The sequence below is a fragment of the Harpegnathos saltator genome, unplaced genomic scaffold (genome assembly GCF_003227715.2).
Source record: "Harpegnathos saltator strain DR-91 unplaced genomic scaffold, Hsal_v8.6 scaffold93, whole genome shotgun sequence".
Lineage (NCBI taxonomy): Eukaryota > Metazoa > Arthropoda > Insecta > Hymenoptera > Formicidae > Harpegnathos > Harpegnathos saltator.
In genome coordinates this window covers 226,995-254,846 of record NW_020230721.1, presented here as the reverse complement: position 1 = coordinate 254,846, position 27,852 = coordinate 226,995, and the positions used below count along the sequence as shown (strand labels likewise).

Here is a 27,852-nt window from a genome sequence, read left to right as displayed (position 1 = left end):
CCAGTTGCGTCTTTCTCTCCTCTTTATCTGTCCTTTTCTCTTTCACACACACACACACACACACACACACACACACACACACACACACACACACACACACACACACACACTCTCTCTCTCTCTCTCTCTCTCTCTCTCTCTCTCTCTCTCTCTCTCTCTCTCTCTCTCTCTCTCTCTCTCTCTCTGTCTCTCTCTCCCTCTCTCCCTCTTTCTCGACACTCACACTCTCACGCTGGTTTTCCTTGCCACTGAGTTTTTCCATGCGCGCGAACGTTTTCACGCGCTGCATACATTTCCGCAAAAAAGTTACCGGTTACGTTCCAATTCACAGTCGCGTTACTCTCCGAGTTATTATTATCCAAGATAATAACGGCTATTCGCGCGAACAGTTACTGTGGATGAGCGCATGAGCCTTCAAGTTGGAATTCGCAGGCGGTTCGAAATGGAGCACAAATTCGTTCGCGTAAAACGACTGCGGCGGGTTTAATATTTGGGTCTGATAAAATCACGCCCAAATGGGCCCGGAGCGATCGAAGAAAGTGGTCGACGCGTACCCCGACGTTGGTTATAATTCGATATAGACGCAACTTCGTCGTTTGATTTGCTCGCTTCAGTCTGAGCACTTGTGCGTGCACCGCCGCGAGTCCCGAAAACAATAGGCGAATTTAGACATCGAATACAGTCTGATTTGCCTATTTTGTGAGATGATAATTCAATGTTAATATTCGACGTATCTGCGTTGACGGAGTTAATTGTAACCGCGATATACGCACGATAAAGCAAATTAATATCCTATTCAATTGGAGAAAAGCCCGGTAAGTGTAATTCATTAAGTTGATAATCAAATACACTGTTAGCAACTAATGCAGATATCATGCATTGCGGTTACGTGATAATATCGGATTTGATGCAGGCTATGCGATATAGCGGTACTCGCAATCGCGATATGTATGCCAGGTTTTCGTTTAATTGGATGTCACAGTTAACGAGATGTCAATTCCTTCCCTTTCCTCAAATTAATACAGTTACATACGTTAAGCTACATATATTCCAAACGCTAAAGTTACGTATGTATTATAACATTACTCCGGTCCGAGACCGTACGAATATGATTTTATCTTCCCCAAATAGATTAATGCGATAGCGTATGGTAAATGTCCCAATTACTGACAGCGCTTCAATGTGCGATAGCTGTATTCGTTTCTTTTAATAGTAAAATTAACATATCACCGATCGCAACAAGTTTCGAGTAAAACTAAAATTTATAGCAAGTATTGCAATATTTACTTGGTTATTAATTAGGGTCTTCATCCGGAGCTTCGGAATTCGTGCATTATAACTGTTCACGGTTTAAAAAGTGCAATATTCAGTGTAATATCTTCAAGTATATATTGATTTAATTAATATCTATAATGAACACAAAAGATATCCGATTATCACGCAATGTTCAATGCTTGAACGCGTTCAATGCAACTGTGCGGTAGTAGCACCCATTGGAGGACCGAAAGCTCTCGGTTATTACTCTCGAGTCCGTCATTCCCATTAATTCCGCCTATTCAGTGTCACATTCCCACACACACACTGGGAACGCTTCCTCTCGCTTATGAGAAACCGGGCAAATATCCCCCACTTGACGCGAAGCGTCGTTACGGCCTAAATTTCAAAGAGGATAAGTCGAAAAGTAAAGTTCTCCCTTTTATTATCTCCGGCCAACAAAAGCTCATAACGGCCGATAATTCGGTTCGGATCATTAACTTTCAAGCAGAGGTCTCGCGAGCAGCCTTGTGTAACCGGGCTCTGCTGAATTCTGGCAAATGGGAATATTTTTTGTTCTATCGAAAATTATACAACGAAACATTTTAGTAACATTTTATTAAGATGATATTCACGACAGATATTCATGCAAAAGCACATATGACCTAAACATATCTCTCTTTTGCGAATTTTCTTCTTTTATTTTTGTCAATATCTCTGCTTTTCGTCACTTCGTGCGGACGATGTATTCTCGATATCGCGAATGTCTTATTATTCATTCATCATGGCTCGACAGTAGCAGAACATTTTTAAGGCATTCGTGTCTAGCTACGTATTTCTCATAATTATCGACTGACTCAGAAAGTGGAAAAGTGTGAAAAAAAACGACACATTTTCTCATCCTTGATATGACAGAAATAAAATATCCATTATCTACATCATGGAAATTTCATTTCCATTATATATATATAATAAAGGAAAATGAAATTTCTTTTATTTGCACATAAAGAAGTATATATAACGTATATAATCAAGTACGCAATAGAAATGCATTCTATATTAATCAACAGTCATGAGAAATGCTAGAAATGATGTGGCTGTTCGGAAACTTCGAGCAATTATCAATTTATCAATAATAAGGCATTCGCGGGACAGAAGCGTACGCAATCGGACAAACTTGGAGGTCACCTGTATACCGCGCTAGGCTATGTATATACTTTCGAACAAGCACGACCATGCGAACAGAGGGGGACAATGAGGGTGGACTTTGTCATTTATCTTGCAAGCGTTAATATGAGTATCAACAGGACCGTGTGTTGTTTCCAGGCACAAGCGTTTTAAATAATTAATTGGTCGGGCAAAATGGGACGCGCGGATATGAGTTCGGACCCATTCGTTAATCTCATGGTTCATTTCGCGCGCGCGCACTCTCCCGCTCGCCGCGTCCGCGTCTCGTGTGGCCGCAACCCCATCCTCTTTTTTTTTCATTACACGACACTCGGCGTTTATAAATGCGACGGCCTATCGGCCGTGCGTAATTCTTGCTGCATGCACTGGCCACCGCATTGGCGGCAATTGTCGACGATTATCGCGCTCGTACGTTTCCGCTCCTCTTTCGCCTCCGCCCCACGCCACTTCGACGAGTCTCACTGTTTTATATCAATGAGAAGAGATATTTCTATAAAAACGAGTAAAGTCTTTGTACAACCAACGTAGCCGTACAATGGCACGCACAAGCGAACGCGAGGGTGATGTGTGCGTATCTCGTTAATTTACGGTGCTTCGTATTTATGGCCTGTGGCCCGTATTAATTGCGAGTCCTGTGAGAGCGCCGACGCGCTGTAGACAGCGCTCTCAAATACGAGATGTTTTGAAAAAAGGGGAAAAAAAAGAAAAAGGAAAAATAAAAAACAACAGAAAATAAAGAGAAGAGAAAGGGAAAAAAGAAAGTTGAAAAAAGTTCGGTGAAATGTGCCGGTTAACTTGGCAAAGAGATAGATATACATCGCATTTCGCGTGCAAATTTCATCATGCGAGCGCGGACTGCAGAGTGACGCAGTTGCCGGGATGTCCGAGGCTTTGTGTTTTCATTTTTTAAAGATACGTTCCCGATATTTTTGCGCCATCCATGCGCCAGCTGGATGTACGACCACCACTGCTACCGCTACTACTATCGCTACATTTCGCGATTTCGCAGATCGAATCTTTCATTTCTGTAACACGTCGCAACGTTTGATTTTTTTTTCAAAATCAAACCGTTGACTTGGAATCAACGATACGCACGGGTAATTGTAACGCTCGTGCTCGTGTTTAATGTAAAATTGCACGGGCAAATAACAGTTTGCACGCGACGCTTTCGTCCTGAAATACGAATCATGAGTGATAGCTCGTGCCGTGACGTGACGGAAATGTTTTTGGTAAACACTGAGAAATATCGACGCGACCGACGCATCGACGATGGAGTCTGCGTGATTGACGATTGCGCGAAAATACGCCCGTTGCAAATTATAATTCGTTGCACGGAACGTCGTATAAATCGTAATATAACTTATGAATATGAAACAAAAATTTGGCCCCAAACACGGGAAGGATTAAGGATTGCGTGCGCGCTATGTTGCGAAAAATGTGCGTAAGCTCTGTGTCGCGAGAAAAGTTTAAGCTATCCACGACGGGGCGCGGAAATGAAAGTAAGTCGGCAATGGTTCAAACAAGCGAGTAACAGATAGAACAAACTTTAATTAAAACCAAAGTTTTAAGAGACACGGAAAGCAGAAGGTCGCGACGAAATTAAACGCCCTGGCGAGAATTGCGTAACGCTTCTTACGAGGTGTTAGGCAGTTACGGATATAGGAGACATTATTATGTTGGATTAAAAATGCCGAGTTAGAAAGCGCAGCACGCGGGAGAGTACAAAGTCGACGGTCGTTTGAGTGACAGAGGGGAAACGTCGCGCAAGTCTTAATTTGCGGCGCGATGTTACGGTAATTAACGGGGATACGTTTGCTCGACAAAATACTTCATAAATTGATCGCTGAGCAACATTTTATTGCAAATTAATTGCTGTTAATTTTAATCTCGCTTTAATCCCAGAGAGTCAGTTCCACGCTTCCGCAGTCGACATGGACAAAATATTGTAGCAAGAATTATATATAAATTAATTTTTTTAATGTTGGACCATACAGAAATATGACGATTGATGATTAAATTGTTATATATTCGTTTAAAAGTATTACATTTGAATTTTTACCATACAATACTGCAACTGCTTGAATGTTCTGTTATTTTGTATTTAGTTATTTTTATAGTTATTTTTATAGCAATTAAATCTTACAACAAATAATATAAAGAGGAGTATTTTTGTTATAATTTTTACCACAATATCTTTTCCATGTATTTGTAGCTTCAGTGATCTTTTTTTTTTCTAATGTTTTCTACCTCCTTTTTATTCAGTACGACGAAATAGGTTTAAAAATATATTCTAATTTAATTATAATCATCTTCGACATCGAAACATTACATCATAAATATTAGCTTTCAACCTAAATTTTAACACATTCAAAAGAGAATTGTACGCCTGAGAGATATTGTACTGGAAACGAAAATGTTGAAAATTAATACTAGCCTTCTAGAGTTAAAAGTGAGAGAACACGAGTATATTTTTTGAAATCTGACCAAAGCATCAGAGAATCAGTTGAGGCACGGGTAAATAAAGCGTCATCGACAGTCGAGTCGACAAATTTTCATATTGCTTACTGCACTGCACGCAAAAACGATTTTCAATGTTTAACGAATTGTTCCTCTGTGCATATTTACAATTTCATCCGATGGGATAATAGCTGCCGTATGCTTGATGCACTTTTTGCAGGAATACGCAATTCATCGACAATCGGTGATGTTACGGGATGGGAAGGGTCATTTATTATTAAAATCATTATTAAGTTGGACTTATCGACCTGTTACGAAATGTACATATCGATCATGTTTTTCGGTAAGAATTTTGCATGCGCAAACTCGTAATTTTCACGAGCAGATTACGCAAATTTATCAACTATACGAAAAAATACGTATTTACTGACGTTACACGTTAATACATTCCGACTGTACATCGTTCATCTGTCGATAGAGATGGAGAGAGGATAAATCTATAGAGACAGATGGGGGAGAACTATATGATATAAATGTAAATAATGTCTCTCGATCGTCAGACTTGAAATTCGCCATTGATTTTTCGTTAATAACATTTCTATCGCTGGTAACGTTATCGGTGGCCATGTCGCTCCTCAAGAAAAAGTCGCGCGTCCGACAGATAGAAAGCGGTCGGAGAAATAAGCGCGACAGGGAGCGGCGTTGGGTATTTCGCTCCGGAATCTCTCACACTACTCGGCTCATCCCTGGAAACTTTGTTGCGTCACTTGTTCGTTGTACCTACGGAGGTTGTCCCAAGAGCGTCGCGCTTTTCCCCGGCTACAAATTTTTCGGCAAATACGCAGCTGACTCCTGCCGAGGTAGACATTTGTTCGCGCGTCCGAATCGTTTGTCGGAAACTTTCGACCGTTTAACGTGGTAATCGAGTTCCTCGGGTCGAGCTCAAGTAAAATCGTAAAAATTTCGCTCGTGTTAAAGTTTACCGGAGATTAATCGCGTATCGCGCGGAGAATTGTTGCCCCGCGTGAGAACATTGCTGATTTTACGAGAAACTGCGTAATCTTTGATCGCGCGTGAATCAAAAGTTCGGGAACGATCGTCGTCATAATCGAGCATGATTCTGGCAGTCATAGCCCAGAGACCGAGAGGGAGTAGCGATTCCGGCATGAGTCTTGCGCGCCTAAGTACGTTACAAATAGTTGACGCAGGGGACGCGAGTGAGTTTCAGAGTTTCGAAATATAACGCGTAGCTTCTCCTCGTAGTCACACTGCGAACAATCCCGCTCCCGAGGGTGGATATTGTGTGAGCGAGCGCTACGTGTTGTGCAGCTACAATACCTAACGTTAAATAGCTCATCATTGCGGACGTCGATGTAACATACGCTGCTGCGCGCTGGCCAAAATTCGTCGAAATGAAGGAAGGGGCGGATAAAAATCAATCGGCGAGACAATCACTCGGAATAACGCGCCGGCGATTGTTCGGGGCGATTCGGCATGAAATATCGGATATAAACCGGCGATTTCAAGGCTATCGGACCGAGCGATTTGTCGCTGTGACAACATGATCATCGGATCTGCTGCCGTTTTCGCAATAAATAACGCGACGATTAAGCAACGGATTTCGGTGAATACATATCGCGTAACGAACGCGTATCGATATATCCGTTCTCGCTTGTTTGACGACCGTGTGTCTTTGTCAGCTGGAGCGGATGACCCCCCCCCCGTAGAGGGATGATTCTCTTAATTCCGTTCGCCGCGGTTTCGTTTTTATTCACTTCGCTGCTCGATTTTAATCGTATCGCGTTCTTATTACGGCGCAGCCGTATCATCAAAGACACGGAATGATTCACTTTCTCGGCACGAGCGTGGACTCGCAAAAGAGACACCTCAACACTCATTTTTTCCAACCTCCTTGAAAAAAAGACGTGCCAGTCGAACTCGAATATACCCGAAATGATGTCGAAATTATCGCACTTTCGAATTCGCAGTCGCGAAAAATCAAAATATCGGAATTTGGAAACAATCTGGGACAATCTCTCGAAAAGTCATAATATAGGAACCCGAATACCGAAACAATATCCCGAAATACAATTTTCCCGGAATACGTAATTGTTGCGAGAGGAGAAACTATTACTCGCAAAACTCACGTACAGATGTAATAATGTTTACACGCTTGTGTACACTCTTGTCGTACAGTCAAATAAGCAGATATTAATGCACTCAGCTATATGTACAACGAGACAATTCCAATGTTTCGGTAAAATTATATTTCGAGAAATTATCTCAGTATACGTATTTCGGTATTGCAGTAGACCTTTCACGAAGGAAATAATTTCTCTCTTGAATTACTTCATCAGAAGATGTAATGCATGAAAATGCTTGATGTGCACGCAAGTGCATTCGCGAGTACTGTCGTTTTTCGGTTGCTTCGGCTAACTTCACATGTCATGTTTTGCATCGAAAGAGTTAAAAGAGGAAATGAGAAAAAAAACACAAACACATGAGGATTGGTCGATTAATAAAGTAAAATGTATAGGAGCGAACTTTGACAGACGCAATTGGCAACATTTTGTTCTACTCACGAAAACCAATTACACGATTATGTCGTAAGCTCTAATTACATCATTCTAAAAGTATTCCCTCCTCTCTTCCTACCCCTTTTTGCTGCAATGCGTGATGCAACGTAATGGTTTTCTCCGCTTAGAGGAGAGTTTTTTAACGCTCTTAGCCAGTTTAAAGACGCGATGCTTCGCGCACGTATTGTTTCTCTTTTTTCCACGATCGTCCACGATATTTTTTTTTCGTTCTATGTGATAGGGGACCGTGCAGTCAATACCGTATAAAGTGCGAGCTACGTGACATGAATAATTCTGTACGCGTTAAAGCGTGCGACAAAGTCGCTGCCGACCAGTCGATAGACGGGTAAGCAGGCAGGCAGGCAGGCAGGCAGGCATGCATGCAGGCAGACAGGCAGGCAATCGTACGATACGTAGGTAATACGAAGAACCGACGGTTTTGCTTCTCGCGAACGATCAATTAAGCTTTTTCGGGGGAAGGGAGAGGAGGAACGTGATGTAAGCTCCGCAGCACGTCGCGCCGCTGATTTGATTTACCAGTCGCTCTCTTTTTCGATGTTCCGCGAAGAGGAGAAAAGGATGATCGGGGAGCAAGAAAAGAAGATTTTCTCCTCGACACAGTGTGTAAGACGTCTCTCATAATTGTGGATGAAATTTTACCAGCGAGCGGTTGCTTTTCCGCGCGCGGTGTATCATATTCATGAAAAACATTGCGGGGTCACAAAATGTGTATCCTGCATACGTAATCGTATGTCGTGAAATATGGCGGGACGTCGCTCTAAGTCGCGTATGCTGCGCGGCACGCCCGACAGGTATTTAAAAGCTGCGAACCCGTTTGATCCCCGAAGGGGGAATAGAGCAGGCGCGCTTGCTTTCGCGAAACGTCGCGTACGGATAAAGGAAAAATGACTGGTGACTGTGTGCGTCGATTAGGCCGCCGAGCTATTATTCATCCGCGACGTGTTCGCCACAGGCGCGTGAAAGCGCTGCGACGCTACGAGGGATCCATTAATGCGTTCGTTCGCCCGCTCGCCCGCTCGCCTGCCCTTGGCGCGTCTTTCCGGCGTTTCTGCCGTTTTATTTTCTTTTTGTCGCTCCTCTTTTTTTCCGGCCGCTTTCTTCCGCGGTAAAGCCTCGATCGCGCGCGCGCGCGCGCGTGTGCGTCTGGTATCGATATTTCAGAGGTAACGAGGCTGCCCGAGCCCGGTGCGGAAAATAGCCGCGCCGATAAGTCGAAGGGGATTAATATTCGACGACGAAATTCGTCACTGTCGACCGCAGGTCTCTCCCCGTTCGAGTTAAGCGATAAGTAGTAGATATTCCTTTCGAGCGCGTATCGTTTCGACGCAACCCTCGGTCGAGAGCCGGCGAATGCTGGTATTGGTGCTACCACTGCCGAGAGGTGGAAACGCTTGGCGTTGAGGAAGTAATCGCGCTAATATTCGCGGAAATAATTGCCGTCGAGCTATCGAACGCGATTTTGTGCCGATTGGTGTTGAAATTTTTCGCACCCTTAGACCTCGCTCGCGCCAATTTGTATAAGTTATTCATATTTTCCAAAGCATTCCCATCGTTCTCATGCCTATTACCTACATCAAAAGTAGCATGGATTATTAATTTAATTAAAGTACGCCGCGAACGCTCCTGTTCCTCCAGGAGGAAGCCGAAAGAACATGTATAAATTCGCTGAAATACGATTTGCGTGCCGGTAGTGGATACATCCGACTACCCCGCAGGCTTTCCAGTGTTTCAGACCCGCAACGAATATTATTCATGATATTGCATTCATAACTTATCGCGCGAGAACGAGTACCGCGATCGAGGAAGGGAATTTGTACGTGCAAAAATTCAGCCCTCAGAACAGCGGTGCACGCCGGCGGAAAGAGAGCAAGAGGGACCGGAGTGAGGGAAGGGAGGTCGCTTGATATAATACAAGTTGTACGAAAATTACAGAAGCCATATGTCGCCTGGGAGCGCGCGGGAATCTCGTGGGAGAGCCCGCCGTCTACCAGATGCGCGCGAATAGTGCAGCGTTTACTTTATAGATCCGCGGATAAGCGACGACGGGGAAAAATTCCCCAAGGATATACACGTATGCTTCTCGAAGGAGGAAGGACGGGAAGGAGCGGCGAAGGAGCGTTTGCCGGATTTGCAAGCCTCGCGAAATCGGGAAGTCGCGCTCGTGCTCGAGAAGCACGGTTCTCGCGCGCGCGCGCGCGAACGAATCTTTGATAGCCACGGGGCCTCGAGCGGCGCACACCGCGTGCCGAAATTATTTATCCAATCGTGAAAAACAAACCAATCCTGCGAATTCCAGAATCGTTTAGTATTCCGACAAGATCGCTTCGCGCCGCGTCGACATCGAACTATTTAATTTTTATCGGCGCGCGATGACCGATCGAAATACGAGTTTTTGGCGAGGATGCGGGCGTTCGGTGCTGAGCGAATCATTTCAATTGCAAATGCGCCTCGTGATTGATATCGCACGTGGATCAGTCGGCAGCATTTCCCAGCGAAACGGCGACTAGCGCTGCGCGCGCGCGCCCGTGTGTGTGTGTGTGTGTGTGTGTGTGTATACGTGCTTCTATACGTGTAGGCTCTCTCGAGCGCGAGCGCACACGCATATGAATAAATTCATAATGTTGAAAGACTAATGCGCGGCGCGCGCGGGGCACTTTATCGCGGTCGCACCCCGCGGATAAGATTCGCGGGGATAATATTCGGTGTGCGTGTCACACCACGCGAAATTTCTCTCGCGCGCGACGACGCTAGAGCTCGCGTGTTCTCGCGATTCCCCTGCCCCCTCTTTCTCTCCATCATTTCTTTTCTCTATTCGGGACTTCCCGAAGAGGGTCCCGTAACTCTCCTTAACCGCTCGATTGAGTATGCAGCGCGCAAAGTCAGGGAGGCTGCAGTACATCGCGCGCGTATCCTGTGCCAGTGGCGCCTAATTCCGGGAATCCTGTAATCTTCCGGACTTTCAAATATGTATGCACGCGCGTACACACACACACACACACACACACAGAGCGCATACGCAGCCGCACGGAGCGCATACGCAGCCGCACGTACACATATTTGGTATACCTGTACGTCAGAGACGCAAATAATTTCAGATCAAAGGTATACACAAGGGGAGAGGAAACCGAGGGGGACGAAGGTTCAGCCACGAATTTACTTAACGAGCGCAAGCCACCGCGCTTTTAAGACGCTGCGATAATATTTAACGTCTGCGTCTGTTAATATCCCACGGTAAATAGCGATTCCCCGCGATCGTTCACGAATGATTGCGTCAACTGCGATTGGGACAACTAGTGACTCGCGCGCAATCAACGATTTAAATATTACGCGAGTAAGTCGAGTTTCATTAGTCTGTTTTTCCCGCGCGCGCGCGCGCGCGGACGCGCGTCGGTTAATCGCGGCGGGCCGAACGCAAATCGAAATATATAAATCCGGCTCGCCGGATGCAATTCGAACTGACGTAATCTATAACTCGTGTTTCAATCGTACTTTCCCAGTTGCGCTTCTCCCGCGACGGGGTGCACGTAAACTCTCTCGACTCCGTCGAACAACAGCGGGACTCCAACGCGCGCGGACACGCGATTTTCAACGGAGGATTCGCGTAATCCGCGCTCAATCGTCTCGAAATGAAAAGCTTGTCCCTCGTGCCTTCGTATCGTGCCGTTGTGGCACGCGGAGAAAATCCTGCACGTCGCCGTTAGAATCTATCTAAAACGCTACTACGGCGGCGCGGCCGCTCTTTATACCTACATTTACAGCCAGCGCGAATGTACATTTTTACTCCGCAAAGAGCAGCGTGCGATACTCAGACATTCAGCACTCCGGCAGCTTAAATATTTAATTCGACCGGCGGTATATCGGCATGTACGTGCTCCTGCAAGATATTTACAACTTAGAACGATTACCGTGCTGTAGCTCGACGACGCGGGTACCTCGAGTAATAACGAGGGCGTCTTTGACGCGTAGACGGAAGAGAGGAGGAGCTCGCGCGATCCTCGTTGGAAAAATTGCTCTTGCAACAGAAACGTTTAAAGGTGCAAACTCTTTGTAAACGTCGTCGACTTAACCGTCGATTTCAACCGTCTCCCTCCTAAGTTCCGCCATTCTTCACCGCTTTTTTCTTACTAAACCGCGCGCTATCCGTGAAAAACGAAAGGAGTCGGCGAATCGGGCGCGGCCTTGCCACATTTTAATCGGCAATTACTTTTTCGCAAGATTACTTTCGCGCAAAGGGAATAAGAAGCAGCGCGTAAACTTGGCGTCTTTTTACTTTTTCTTTTTTCTTTTCTTAAAGCAAATACACGCCGAATAAAATATTGATTAAGTAGGATCAAAACTTCGACTCGGGTACGTCGATGCGTCATCAACAAGTCGGAAGAACTTTTTTTTAGATTACACGAGTTGGAGCGCATGCAAAAGAGGTATCTCGCTACTTCGGTCCTCTTAGTGCCGGCGGGGAGTGCGCTTTTCTTATTATCATGCCGTTGGCGTCATCTCCCCACGAGCGATGTTCCATCGCGCGCCGCGAAAGTTGGCGGACGTCGAACGCGAACGTCTTCGTCATTGTCGTCGTCGTCAGCTTCCATCAGCCGGTGCGCGCGATCGTCAAGCCCGATTAAAGATTTATATCTTACTTGCCAAGCGGATCAAAGTGGATCTCACGCGAGATTCACCGTAGATTGGCCTCCTCGCGTTATGACTCCCCTCTCTACCGCCGAGGATCGACCCGTTTGTCTTTCCAGCACGTTGTCAAAGACCCGTTTGTCGCGGGACACGATGCGGATGCTAACGAGTTGAGCGCAAAGTCGGGTTGGGAGTCGCGGGGACGTTCGAGCCCGCGAACACGCTGCTGCTCGGCAACAGTTTCGACGTTTCTCGCGCGAGTTGACGCGCGTATTCACGTGTCGGCGCATCCGCAGAATGCTGCCGTTTTGACGTGTGCCCTCCGAGCAAACACGAGGCACGCAGGCAAACGCAAGCGAGGGCGATGCGAAGCACGATGGTGAGACGAGGCGACGCGACGTCGTCGTTTCGCATGCACTCGATTCCTGCAGGTGCGACATAACAGTGGTCGAATATGCCGTCACGTAACATCGCTCGCGTATAATCGAGCGCGCGCGGTGTACCACCGCAAGACGCGCGCGAGATGTAATTTACGGACGCGTTTCGCGCGGGTGAAAACGCGGCCGTCAAATAGGCGACCGTCGTGGCGCTCCGGAAGACGCGCCAGCCAGATTGTTGAAATTCCTCGGTACGGGACTGCTGCACGAGAGCGAACGAACTAAAGACGTAGAGAGAAAGAGAGAGAAGAGGGGGGACAGAGAATGAGGGAGAGAAAGAGGGGGAGAGAGAGAGAGAGAGAGAGAGAGAGAGAGAGAGAGAGAGAGAGAGAAGTCGAGAGAGATGAAACGAAATTCACCGCCGTGCTCGTCCTTTATTCTCGGATTTTACACGGGCGGATCGGCACGGCGCGGTACAGTGCGATGTATGCGTCGAGAAAGTTCATTTGGGAATAAGTAATAAAGTTTGAAAGAACAAGCTAAAGAGAATGAAGAATATAGAGCGAATTATTAATATTAAACAACCCGATATAAATATACATGTATAATCGGCCTCATGCAATATTAATGGGGGTTTTCTTCTTTCTCCACGTGCAATCCTTTTAACTCTTGCTCTTTATAAACCGTATTGTCGGGTACTTTTTCGTCAAATAAACGGATAAGAATCTTTTCTCCTTTCCTCCTCCCTCTTCTCTCTCTCTCTCTCTCTCTCTCTCTCCCTCTCCCTCTCCCCCTTTCTCTTTCTGTTCTGAAACGACGTAACGCGGAGTTTGCTTTGTGCAGCTTACACTACACAGTAAATTGAATAATCGTTGTTCTACAACCGAGGGAGCATGGAAAAAAGGATGAAAAAAATTCCGCGGAATTTTGATTTATACGATTACGTTGCAGCACGCAGCGCAACGATTGCCAAAGATCAACAAAAATTCATACCATCCGCCGGATTCTCTCTACCTTCGCTCGATGTGGCTCGACATAAATGATTATTACGAGAGGATATTACCGTTCAATATCGCCCATCTCTCGCTTCGCAAAAGTCCCCTCCGCCCTCCGCCGGGAGGGGGGGAGCCCTCTTATATCCGAGGGACGATTGAAATCGACTCTTGCCAGCGTGTCGAACGATAAAATCTACGTTTCACAAGGAACGCTTCGCCGTTATTGCGCGAACTGTCAAGCCCGCTTTGAAATTATCGTCGCGCCATCGTGCTGGGCTGGGCGCGTGGTAAGCAAAGCGTGCAAATTAGCCGTGAGGATTTACGGAAACGCGAGGCAGCTGTATCGCGCGGATTCAGATTCAGACAGCCGCCGTCGTCGAGATCTGAAGAGAGACCGTGCCTCGCAATTGCAGGGGAGAAGATCGCGTCATAGTTTTATCGCGACGGAGAGAACCGTCGAGGTGCATTAAGCGCTTCCGTGCTCGCGCCTGTTCGCGGATTTTCGAATAATAGCGACGGCAGTGGCGAACGGTACAACCGATGCGAACAACGCGCGTCTATCCGACGTCGTATTCGTGGAGTCGTAAACAGCCTCTGCCCTTTTGTCCCCCTCCCCCCCGCCTCTCTCTCTCTCTCTCTCTCTCTCTCTCTCTCTCTCTCTCTCTCTCTCTCTCTCTCTCTCTCTCTCCCCCTCATCACAAGAAACTCGAGTTCGTTTCGTGAACAGTAGCGAGCTATAACTCCGTAAAGAGCGCCACTGATTACGGACAATTTAAAATTGATTACACCTTGGAGCATTGCACCCTGGGGGAGAAGGTCTTTGAATGGCAATAGCGACTTCCGGCCCACGGGAAATCGAACGTCACAAGCGAATACGCTCGGACAAAGGCACCGTAGGATTATAGAGTCTCTCAAAACGGACTGGCCGTTGTTAACGGAGCAAGATCGTTAACTTTATAATGACACAATTGATAAGAAGGCCGGACCACCGACACGGGTCACTGGCCGATGGAGGAGAACCGAGAGAGCTCTCCTTTATACGGATCAGAGACTCTCAAATAAAATTTTAGCGCGCGCGCGCGCTTTCGTCTCACTCATAGACATGTTTGTTCATCCGTTTCGATTCGCGATCGTCGCGGGATCTGAAGAGAGGGGATCAGATCGGAGAGACGTTAAAAAGGAGGAGTGATCATAAATTCATCCCCAATCGGCTTGCGCGAGAGCCTTCCTAACCGCCTCCTCCTCTAATCGCCGTTGAGAGTCCTGTTGGAAAACGCGCCGGGCGGAGGGACGCGAGAGCGATCTGTCCGTATCTGTGGGAAAAGCGATGAATTATTAATTGCCTGTTGCGCCGATCGTGCGGCATAGTGATCGATCAAACCAGTGTCACTCGTCAACAACGTAGGATCCGCCCGTCGCTCAATTCCACGATATCCATCGAGTCGGCACGGTGAAACATTTCGCCAGGTGCGCGCACATGGTGCCACACTGGGTCAATGCGTATTTTTTCTCCCTCTCTATCTCCCCCCCCTCCCGCCTCTCACTCTTCTCCTTCTTCTGCCGCTCAGCCTCGCATATGGCGCGAACAAGTACAGTAAGTCCCGACCGAGTTCGGATTCCGTTATCGACGAGATAAGCCCGCGCGAAATCGATGCGCTCCAGAGTATCGACTCTTCTGGACGCGCTTCAATGCATTTCCACGATGCACGGCCCGGAATCGCCGCGTCCTCTCTTCCCTCACTTGGTCCTTCCACTTTTCCTCCTTTCCACCACTCTCTAGCCGCCCCCGCTTTCTCAACAATCTCTCGGGCTTTCGGCATCGACCGCGCCACTGTCGGTTCTTTTATAGTACATCGAGTCGTTTATCTTCCCAGTTTGTCCGGGTTCTCACTGTGTGGCTTGAGTTATACCGCCGACGATTTGCGAGACCGATGCGTCACGTATAATTGGGGAAGTCGGGATTAACGTCGTAACGGGAGGAAGAGTAAATCGCAAATGGCGGATAGAAGCCGATCTGCTTTGAGATTCGTCTTCGTCCGGGTGCTTTCCCAAATGTTTTGTGTAAAACTGTCATTAAGGGAATTGCCCGTTGCCGGTTTTACCACTAAATTCGGTGCACGTCGAGTTTTAACGCAGAAATTGCAAGTATTTTATTAAAAAAATGGTATTCAATGAAGTCTGGCTTTTGCGCGGATATAGTGGAATTTGTAATAATATTTAATATCGCGGCGATATTAAATGGTGGGATCAAACGACCGCGCAAAGAAATATGTTTTACGCAAATGTCCGGTGCATATTTCGGGCGACGAGGTGCGTAATATTTTTATGACAATTACGCGCAGGTGGTACAAAAATGCTATATAAACCGCGTTAAAATAAAATCGGATTTCCTGCGAATAGCAGGACGATGTGAATACTCCGAGGACGAGCAACGCGAATATTTGTGCGCCGTAAGATAAGATTAAAATTGAAATTAGTCTCTCACGATCCGATCTATTTATGGGGAGGATAATGTGGAAATTGCAGAAGTCGCAAAGTCGCAGCAAAGTTGAGAACCGTGGTAAGTGTTCTTTTACTTACTGCTATCGAAGGTCCCGAGGTCAATGAATCGGGCACTGCGCTTTCTTCGATCACGACCACTTTTTCTTCTATCAAGGAAGATGCATCGTACGAGCGCTCAACAAAGACGTGACATAAAATCGCGCAATAGATCTCTCCCGCTCATATACACACACTCTCTCTCTCTCTCTCTCTCTCTCTCCCTCTCTTCTTCTTCGTCTCTTCCTTTCTCGCTCTTTTTCTCTCTCCCTCGGTGTAACGAACGAAATTGGAAAGAAACGGAAAGGAAATATATTGTCCAAAGCACAGAATAGCATTGCGCTCGCACCTCTCGGTGTAACGATATTAACGAGAGTATAATTAAATCACCGTCTCTCGCAAAGGGTATTTCTCGCGAAACCTGATTTTACGATTCTTCGATCGTATCTCCTGATTTGACAATGTCTTTCCGCGTCGACATCCTCGACCCCTTATTTAGCGAGAGGCCGGAAATTCTCATGGATTATATTTAAACGAGACGAACATTTGCTTCGCCGCTACTTGCATTTCCACCTCGCGGGGTGAACTAAATAACTTGTGCCATTGCATACCGAGTAAAATAATTCCGACAGAAATAACATTTGCTCCATACGTTCTCTATTATGAAGAAGTAAACATTTTCGTCTTAACACGTACAGAATACAAAAGTGTCGGCGTACTAAAAAATGAAGGAAAAAGGGAGCGTAAAGAAGCAGAGAACAAAAGAACGAGACGGGAGTTGGCAGAAAAGAGGCAAGAGCCAAAGAAAAGAAAGATGAGTCGCGCCGTATGCGATTCTCGACATGGCTCAATATTTATTCTCGGGTTGAACGCGCCATTGGACTGCGTCGTCGTACACTCACGATGTATACATACGAGGACGACATCCTGCTATTTAATCGATAATCCGGCCGACCCCTCGTCCGGTCTTAAAGGCATCGCGCTTCCGACCGCAGAAGGAAGAACTCTCTCGCTTCCTCTCCTTTCTCTCTCTCTCCCCTCTCTCTCTCTTTCTCCCCCTCTCCCCCCTCTCTCTCCCCTCCCCCCTCTCTCTCTCTCTCTCAGCCCCTCTTTCTCTCTTTTTCTCTCATAGTCGTTTGCACGCGTTCACGATCCGCGTTAGTCTGCGGTATTGACTTTCAAGGATGCCAAGTCGCGCGCTTGTCGTCAATACAGCGTTTTTACGGCGCCTACGTAACGCGCCGTGCCGCCACGCGGAGAATTCGCCGACCTGACGTACCTTCTTTTCCTCCTCTGCAGAACCCTCTCCCGGCCCCTCTTTATTTCACGATCTCTTCTTCCACGAGCGCGATCATCGATTTACGAGGCAGTTTCGTCTGTAACTGCACACGCCTTTTTATTATATTATAAAAATAAATATCCTAGACTAGAGCGCGCGCGAGCGAGCGGAAAGTACACGCGGAAGGACACTGGCGGAACGAGAGTATATGGGGGCATCCTCTTGACGCGCGGGGGATGGGAGCAAGAGAGTCCGTTCGTCAAATAAAAATAAAATATATCCATGGAGGACGTTTCGCGCACGCATACATCACACACGCGCACACACTGTCACTCTTCGGTGCAAGCGACAAAATGACGACGAAATCACGTTGACGAGTCCGGCTCGTTGCTGTAATGCTCGCGGCAGATGTTCCTCGTTTTTTCTCTTTCTTTTTTTTTTTTTTTTAACATCCTACGTTCGTCCCGCGTGATCTGGAATCTATCGATTAACGCTTCGTCCACTCTCGCGGGGCATTACCCCCTTATACCCTTGAGCATCACAGCTGTCACTTGCGAGCTTTAAGGCGATTTCGCGTGGGATCTAATCGTTTCGTTTAATCGTTTTTAATCTCCTTTAGAGCTCGTGTTCGCGAACCGTCCCGGTGTCCCGTGACCCGGGGTTTAATGATCCCCGTGGCCGGCTGTCGCGATTTCTACTCTCCTGCAAGACGTGTACGAGCTGCACGGACAAACAAATAACCGGGAACGAAATTGAGTAGAGCGGTTCCGTCGCGCCCGACTCGAGCGGTCTCAAGTTTTCGGCGCGCGATGTCTCAGTTCCGCGTGACATAGCGAGCTGCCAGGCTATGATATACCGGTGTTTGCATACGGTGGGCCCCGACTAAGACCATCGGAGGCCGCCGGCGGATCCTTGCTTGGATCTCACACCCCCCGATAGGTCGGACATGGATTAATGTCGACACGTTGCGCTGATCTTGCGCCGCGCTCCGTCCGCCCACGTCGGATAACGAAAAGCGGTTGCGAAATGGACGTTCGCGGAAAGTTGCCGAGCATTGCGCCACGTTTAGCGCTGGATCGACCGTGGCGCGGATTACGTTCGCGAACGGGAAATGTCATGCAGTGTCGTGATTGCGGGATATTCTTCGGCCCGTCCACTCAGGATTTTCGAAGCGTGGTCTATGCGCCGATATTTCTTTACAAGCTGTCAATTTTGGCCGGCTGGTCAGCCAGCGGAGAGAGAAAGAGAGAGAGAGAGAGAGAGAGAGAGAGAGAGAGAGAGAGAGAGAGAGAGAGAGAGAGAGAGAGAGAGAGAGAGAAAGAGCGTTGGTAGAGAATATATGCGACCAGCGGCCCGATCGCGAAGCGAAAGAAGAGAACGCATCGCGACAGAGGGATATGTACGACGATACATGACGGAAGTCGAGATATGTCGGAGTCGAGCGTATGTAATATATCATAAAAGAATGCTACGTGTCTGCATCGCTACCTGGAGGAATACCTCCTGGTCTGGAGGCATCGCGCGCCCGTGTGTTCAAATCGGGACATAAAGGATACTCCGACTTTGAAATTCCGAGAAAAAGAGAGAAGAGAGAGAGAGAGAGAGAAAGAGAGAGAGAGAGAGAGAGAGAGAGAGAAAGAGAGAGAGACAGACAAAGAGAGAGAGAGAGAAATCTATCGCGCATGTGGGCGCGAATCAGTGGAATCCAGTGTGCAAAGAAGATTGCGAAGTATTGGAGACCGATCGAAAAAAAAAGAAAAAAAAAAAAGAAATAGCTAAAGTCATTTCGAACTCGTGATCCCAACAATATTCGCTTGCACTGTCCGTCGCATAGACAACGCCCCGTATTCATGCGTGAAATTCGTGAAAGGCTCCTTTGACGAGCGCGATATTCGTCGGGGGGAAAAAAAACACCCGGCTACCGCAAATATCGATCGTAACCGAATAGAGGAACGGCGAAAAACACGGCGAAGGGCCACTGATACGAGTGCGCGCACGAGTACTCTCCTCTCTTATCGCAACGTCGGCTACGGTTATTGCCGTTCATACGTGCGCCGGCTAAACCAAAAGTGGTGCAGCATCTCTCGTGCCTGCGTCGTCGCATCCAGACGCATCCGGCGGTGAGAGAGACGTGCGCCGTTCCGGTGAGAGAGGATCCGGCGGATACGGGCGACATGCTCCGCGAGCGCGTGCAGTTTTACGAGCCCGTACGGAGCGGTCGAGCGCATTTAAGACGTTGACGCGCGAGTGTATTTTAGGTCACCGTTAGCGGGCACATTCGGCCGGCGACTAACGCACCGCGACGCTGCTCGCCACGGCGGTTTTTAGCGCGCCTGGCTATAAATTTCCGTCACTGCCTCAGACACGACGTATTGTCGCACGACTCACTCGTGTTTTCCGCCGCAGCGTCGCCGAGAGCGCGTCCCGCCGCGCGATATCTTTCGCGCGCAACGCGAAGCGTCGTGCACTTGTTGTCGGGGTGAAACATCGCGACTCTCGCAAACGTAACGCGGCTGCAGCTTCGCCTCGATACCGCCGTAGCGTGCGAGTACCCTCTGCATCTCCGCCTCGCAAGATGATATAATTTTTGTTCAGTAGCAGCAACGGCGGTGGTGGCGGCGATGGCAGAGAGAGAGAGAGAGAGAGAGAGAGAGAGAGAGAGAGAGAGAGGCAACGGGGCGCACAAGCGAGTACGCGGACTATCTCGCGCCGCAGTAAACCAGGGAGATTTACTGATGCGTGCCCGGCGCTTCGCTTCGGGATAAGTAGGACGTCGTAAAAAAAAAGAAAGAGAAAACGTAGATACGCGAAATGAAGGCGTTTATAAAAAAATTAAAACGGAACGCTTGAGAATTTTAGAGAATTCCGTTAATATTGCACGGCACACAACGATGCTTCTCCTCGACGGTTCGACGGAATGCCGCGAGGTACCATCATCCTTTCCTCCCCCCCCCCTTCCCCTCTGCTGCCTCTAGTTTCCTTCTTATACCGGAATCTTTTTCTACCGCCGCGCCGGCTAGCCGGCACTCGATGTTAAAACGATGCGAAATAAGTTCTGCAATACTAAATTCAGAAAGCTTTTATGTAAGACGTACGCCCACGCGCGAATTGATTGAGAAATATCCGGGGACTCTTAAAAGACGTTGCTTAATGTACTACATCCCCCTCCGTCCCTACCCGCGTTACCGACTTCTGAATTACAAGCTGTTCTTGAAATATTGGCTCCTCGAGAGGCACGCGATGCTTCGTTCCCACCTCGCGAGGATGCAGTCGATCGATCATACTTACGTAATCTTTGGCCAGAAGATGTTAAACGCCGGGAGTGTATCCCACCGAAAGCGTTTGCGTTACCGAAAAGGAGATGGATAACTCAGAGAGAGAGAGAGAGAGAGAGAGAGAGAGAGAGAGAGAGTGAGCCGGCTATCCGTCCTCCCTCTGTTTTTCTCTTTCTGCTCGTGCCTACGGTGAGAAATTGTACAGATCTGTGACAGATTCGACGGCACTCGAGTGCCTATTAAGGTCGAATGAATTTCACGCTATTTTGCAAGTCGCGCGTTGCCCCCTGTCGTCCTGCCTCTCTCCTCTCTTCCCCCCGCGCTCGTTTTCTCCCGCAACACGCCACTGCCTATGTATTTACTACACCACAGTCCACACAGGAATGAGTAATACCTAATTTGCATTTCGCGCGTGATTCTGTCAGTTGATGTTACATTCAGAATATTAATAATACAGGGCACGCGAGTTTATACGCCTACGCTACCGAAATCGCTTTTTATGAGAGAATTATTATACGCGGAAAGTTGTTTTACACGCTGTCTCGCATACGCGCTGCTGACGATAATAAAATTCGCCCATGAGCGAAATATCGAAACGAGCGAGATACCAGCACGCTAATATTCCAGTTGACCGCGATATTTTAGTTTATCCTGTTCTTTCTCCTTGTTTTTTTTTTCGCACAACCGACATGCAAGGAACTCCTGTTCGTCGGACTACGCGCGCGTGTATAGTTGCACAGTATCTCGGCGACTTTTGCTCGCAGTCAACTTTGTTAATCGAGAATGGTCGGGATCCCATCGCGTGGCATCGTTAACGCAACGCAACAATGTGCCTTTATCGTTACAACGTTGACAAAAGTTGCATCAGCGTATGGTCGATGCCCTGCGAGAGAGGCTATGTATACTCGCCAGCCACCATTTTAACCCGATGCCCGATCGCTCGCCGGCAAGTTAGTTAGTTAGTTAACAAAGAATTTCGCTCGGAGCCGAATTCGCAACTTTCCGCCGCCGGGTGACACTTGTATTTCGCTCGAAAATTGTTAATATCGCCGATAGACTGTCGGCTAACTATGTTATTCCGCCCGTTTGTATCGCCCGGCGAACGTTTGACCAGCGGGATTGTTGCCGTCATAAGTTCGCGCGGCGGGAACGCGCGCGCGAACCTGTGACATTTACGCGATAAATGGTAAAAGGCGACGCGATTGTGCAGACAAGAAACGTCGCCGTCGTCCCTTTCCCCTCATTCGTAGAGCGTCTCGATCGAGTGACGCTCGTCGCCGCGACGCTCGTAGCAGCCCCCCGCTGGCAATCGGCTGGCGAGTCTCGTGCGATTCGCATTACGTCGCGACGCTGATATAGAGGATAGTGGGAAGAAATTTCGATGAGAGTCGAAGACGTCGGTAGCAGACAATAACTCGCGGTCGGAAAGTCGACTGCTTTCGTTGCCTGCTACTCGATATTCACGCGAAATGGAACGCACTGCGGCGGCGAGCGCAACCGTTTCAGAACGGCATTTCGCATCTCTAGAATTCCAATACCAGAGGCTGCCTCCTGTGTCGGCGGGCCTCGACAAAGTGGATGGTGAAAAAAAAAAAAAAAAAAGGTCAGCGAGTATCGGGACGTTTGGGGTTCTATCGTGGTGAGCGCTCTACGCAAAGTGTCGATTTCAAAAACGCCATAGCAATCTGGTCATAATTGAAGCGACGTCATGCAGCGCTGACCTCTCCCTTTTGTGTCTTCTCTTCCTTCTCCCTCTTGCTTTGCTTTTTATTTTCGCTCACCATCTCGCGGCTGCCTTTATTCGTTAAAAGGATGAAGTGGATAACAAACTGCAAAAGTGTCAATTTATATTCTCAATTTATATTTATCGATTCCATTTTCCCGATACCGAAAATGCGAGAATCGGGAAACTAGATAGAATTTGCAAATTTTTGAATTCCCTACCGGAATTTCGTGTTACCCATACGTATATATTTGTGTTTTTCAAACGTGACAGTTGCATAATAATGTCGCGTACGTGCGCACAAACTCGATCGCGCGGCAGTAATTTGCGGAGAAATTAGTGTCTTGCGCGGAGCAGCACAGCCCGTGTAATTTCGGCGGGTCATCTTGTTCGCGCGAAATAACGCACGCTCCATGAAACTTGCGTTTCGCTGACTGACTCACGTTAGGGAATAGAGCAATCGGGCGCATCTGTTAATTGTTCGTGTCGTTTGTGCAAATCCGTCGGTATTGCACGTAAGCGTAAGATCGCGCGCGCGCGCGCGCGCGCTCGGAGAACAACGCTCGCAAGTTAGCATCGTGTTTTCGAAGTCCTGTGGAATACTCTGGTCATTTACAGATAAGAGTTACATAAACGTTTCGATACACTCTGTAAAATCGGTAGCGAATATTGCTCGCGCATTCAATATTTACACGCGCTAAAAAAATATTGCGAGTGAGAGGGAACCCGTAACATCGTACTTCAGGTACTCCCAGCCAATTTCGATGCGCTATGACCCGTGTTACGAAATTTCATCGAGCTATCTTGTTACGGCAACGTGCGAACGCGAATATTGCTTGCTAGAATAATGAAAATACGCCCATTATAATTGCCAATCCGCCGACCGAGTTATCCATTCGGTTTCATTAAAGCGTAAAAAGAATTAACGTCCCGCTTCGTCTCGTTCCAAGATGATCGGTCAAGCGTGCGCGCGCGCGCGCGCTTATCCTTCCATCGCGAGCGTTCGCGCATTTTGTCTGGAGTATCGCGGCTAAGATTATCCTCTACTCAATAATGAAGAATGCTTTTAACGAACGAACATGATAAATGAGGACGAATCCCTGCTGGAAGATCACAGACGGACATATTCGCGTTTCCAATCTCGCTTTGTTCGTAGCGCGAGTTCCGCGAGATACGGAACGATCGAGAGCCAGATGTAACAAGTTCCTTTCTACCTCATACAATACATACATTATCCGGGAGACAGGTTTGAATATATCATAGGAACGAATGGTGGATGACTGCGAAATTCGAGCGAATAGACAAGCGAGTATGCTCTTTGTGCTGGAGCACCGAGCGTGATAAATACATTTTCAATTTTGCGCGTATGTCTATCTAGTTTCCGATCATGATTGTTATTAATTTCGCTGTAAACTCACCGTGCTGTAAGTTAAAACATAGTTATTGCTATGGACAAATACCGCGGTGAATGCTGCAAAGAGCGCAACTTCGAGCAGAAACTCACGAGTGACCAAGAGAAAGAGAGAGAGAGAGAGAGAGAGAGAGAGAGAGAGAGAGAGAGAGAGAGAGAGAGAGAGAGAGAGAGAGAGGGAGGGGGGGGGAGGGAGAGAGAGAGGGGGAGGGGAGGGAGGGAGGGGAGGGAGGGAGGGAGGGAGAGAGAGAGAGAGAGAGAGAGAGAGAGAGGAGAACAAAGCGGCGAGGATCAAAGAAAAGAGAGAACCAGCCTCCTTACGTTCTCTATTGATTGATCAGTGTTTGCTGCAATGTACCGTGCTTATCTTTGTTGCGCAATACGCGGGGCTCGTCTGGCCGATTCCATGCCTCGGTGGATGTATATTGGAGGATGAAGGGACGCAATTTTACGTCTCCCGACGAGGACAAAAGCCCCGACGACGAGCGTCGTCGCCCTTCTCCCCCGACGATATTCTCCACGGTCTCGCGAGCGAAAAGAAGCACCCGCGAGATGAACTTTTCGTTATAATAGAGCCGTCGAAAGGGTTCAGGGGGAGGGAGGCTGTGACAACAAGTGGCGCTGTAACGAGCTTTCTATAGCGGCTGTGTGTGTCGGCTCTCGTGTGCAAAAACGTGACTTTCTTTCGAGCGCGTGCCTGGCGAGCTGACTCGCACCTTCTTGACCCGCGAAAACAGCTTTCGGCATTGTTTACCGTGGAGCTTTACGAGCGAGGCCGACTTGTCGCGTACCGGCCGGTACAAATTGGGTTATCACCGGGGGATCGCCAAGTATCAACAACTCTTTCGTGCAAGAAACGTAACAGCCAAGCCCGCGCTTTCGCGATAATCCGTCCGCCATTAGCGTGCAAACCTGGCACCTACGGACTACCGGCGAGAGAGACATCGCGGTTTTTCGCTTTCGGAAAATGCTATCCAAGATACCTCGGCATAAATGGCTTTCGCGCGGGGCGTTTTCTTGCCGCGTGTGCCGCGAGATAAAGGCAACGAATGCGCGCGCTGGTCGGAAGGACCGGGCGGTAACGATAACAAAATTTCAGAATTTTACGAGGATGCACGTATAAAATGTAAAATAATACGTAAACTTGCCCCACAAGTAACACGTTAACGTTAAGATCACAAGAGAGTATTAAGAATTCAGCCGCTGCATCACCGCTATGATCATTTGATGCGCTTTTAATTTTCTAATCGGAAAAAAGAGGAAGAATGAAAAAACGTTACGCAAAAACGAATACACAGTAAGCGTGTCATACATGCCGTGTCATTTTCCAGAGAGAGTTGGACTGTTTTCAATCTTACACACGCAACACAAAGCTGGAAATCGCATAAGTGAATCTAGGCATAATGGTAAAGTTGTAATGCCTCCAATTATAATGGTTTCAAGGCCGGAAATGGTGCAACTCTCTACGGAATGGTACGGTATACATGACGTCGAGTATATGATGAATAACAAGAGTAATGTGCAGTTATGTGAAAATAAACGTCAGAATAAATAGCCTCTTCATACACTGAAGATTGCGTAATCGCGCGATAACTCGCGCGGAAACTTCTCTCACGAGTTATCTTGTCTTTCTTTTCCTCATGTAATTGTGCGTAGAACAGACTTTCAGTCCGTTTATGTAGATATAAAGAGCAAAATGATCGCTGTCACACATGTATGACTTTGGTCGAACGAACGTGCTAATCGATGGACACCCACATCATTTTATTCGAACGTATTGTATTCGCGCGTCAGTAACGGCTTATTCGACCATGTGTTGTATTGTTTAACGAGTCGAAATAGTAATTTCCGGTTCAATTTGCAAGCCGAGTTTATCGGTAGTCCAATGTACATAATCTAAGTTGAACTTTTGATTCTGAATTATTCCTGCGAATTCTGTAGAATTTAAAGCACCAATGGAGAATCTCAATATGTGTGTAAATGATCATCGCGTATCAAGGAAACGGACAAAAATGTTATCCCTGCGCATCAATTTATGATGCATGCACATTACACACATGGGTTATTTATTATTCAATGTGTTGAATCATGCGGATATGCACGCACGATCGCAAAACTCGCAACGCGAACATAATCATAAAATAATTCCAAAACGGAAGTCAATAGTTATTTCGTTTCAGCAAAGTTGCTTATTTCAACTATATTTTCTCTGCCATAGAGTATATTTTTACGTACATCGATGCGCATGTAGATTTGTATATTAACACGCTCGAAAAGTTGCATTTCAATTACACGCAAACGGAAAACAGACAATTTAATTAAATCGCTAGCACCGCTTGGTTGTTTTGATACGCGATATCATCGTGATATATATAGCAAGAAATAATTTTGCAGGATGCACCCGGGACTGACGCAATCTTTTGCAAAAAAAATTAAAAAAAGAAATAAATAAATAAAAAGAAATAAAAAATAAAAATATTTTTGCGAGAAGAAAAGAAGGTTCGAGAGGGGTGTTAGTTAACTGAACGATATAAATCATCTTCGCTTATCCGTAACGGTAGGAGGTTGCAACAGCGTAAGGGCACCCGGCTGCCAATTAAAGTTAGGCCAGATATCGACGGGTGCTCCATAAATAAGCCCTTTTTATGTCAAGTGGATGACGGCGATTGCTTTCGGCACTTTATCGGATATATTGTCTGGCAGTACGTGCGGGTGTCGAACTGACAAATCCGTTCGAAAAATGGCATTTGAATTATTCACATTTGGCCTATACACCACACATGTACGCACGCCTTCGTATATAAAGATGCGTGTATATAACATATATATATATATATATATATATTATTTTTGCTAAAACATGTGGTTTTTGCCGCAAGGAAATCACGTTTCTGCAAAAAAAAAAAAACTCCGGAAATACTTCGGGGACAGATGGAGCTTGTCGTATTGAGCGGTTTATACCGGTGGCAATGCGAATGTGTAAGGTTATAGAAAAAGTTGCATTTCAATATTTTCAACGGAAATTGAAAAGCAAGCAACGCGTGTACCGGGTATTATTACAATGCTTCTAATAATATTATGCCGCGGTAATATACGGTGGTGCGTAGCAGCTAACATTTTGTGTTCCTCTCGTGAATTTCGCACATGTGTGCTGCGAGCCGCTATGAGGTTCACAATATCTCAAAAAGATGCAAAGAAAGATTCGATAAGCACGTACCTGTTTCCAACTCCGTCTAAACATGGCCCAAGTATATATTTACCTGCAACACAAGATGAAAAGTTATTTTAGTCGACGAAAGAAGAGAAAGAAAGGCGATGAATATTATTATTGAAAAGCAAGCAACGCGTGTACCGGGTATTATTACAATATGCTTCTAATAATATTATGCCGCGGCATTATTCGAAATGCATTGCCGGAATATAAATCGCGACATTATGGTTTGGATTGGTTTGGATTGGACGGCGGTTTGTTCGACAGCTATCAATGCGTTTTCGTTTGATTATATCGCACACTGTAGAACCCACATGTGGAGTTTTAAGGTACGAGCGGGATCATCCGCTCGTGAAGCACCTACGCAAAGTTTCGAGTGATCGTGGAACGAGATCGCCAAGTACAAATATTTAGCGAAAAGTCAGACATACCTCGAGTACAAGGAATATTGAGGTATCATCCACGTGGTAAATACGCGGGCAAGAGCGCATTTCGTTTTACATGCAAATCGCAATCCCGACGCCTGCAAAATGCAAGCTACTGACTAAGCCGCGCGCGCGCGGCGCTACAGCGTACCATATCCCGCGGTGTAAAACTCTCTGCTTTTCTCCTCCTTCCCATTTCCCTCCGACTATTATCATCGAAAACGGATTCGGGGGTACTTTGGCGACTTTTAGCCAGGAATTTATTATAATCGCATTCCGAACGTCTTAGAGCAACGGCTGCAAAGTACCTGTTCCGAAGAGGGTTGATTGAAACTCCGGGAACACTCGCCACCCCGCTCCTGCCCTCCTCCTGCCCAACGAGAAACTTTGAAGCCAATCGTCGCGGATAAATCGGATTTTGCAGTTAACGGTTTCCTTAATTACTCATCCGCCATCTCGTAGTTTGGGCGTTCTCCCCGTAACAAAGAGCATCAAAGTT

The 27,852-nt window shown here is 47.1% G+C and overlaps 1 protein-coding gene across 1 annotated transcript in view; it reads right to left on the bottom strand.

The window, feature by feature from the left end:
* Positions 1-27,132, bottom strand: part of kek5 (leucine-rich repeat, immunoglobulin-like domain-containing kekkon 5 protein) — a 102,416-nt gene extending 75,284 nt beyond the window's left edge. The window contains exon 1 of the mRNA XM_011137156.3: positions 26,935-27,132. The gene's annotated coding sequence lies outside the window, so the exon portion shown is untranslated. The remainder of the gene's footprint in view (positions 1-26,934) is intronic.
* Positions 27,133-27,852: the final 720 nt, after the last annotated feature.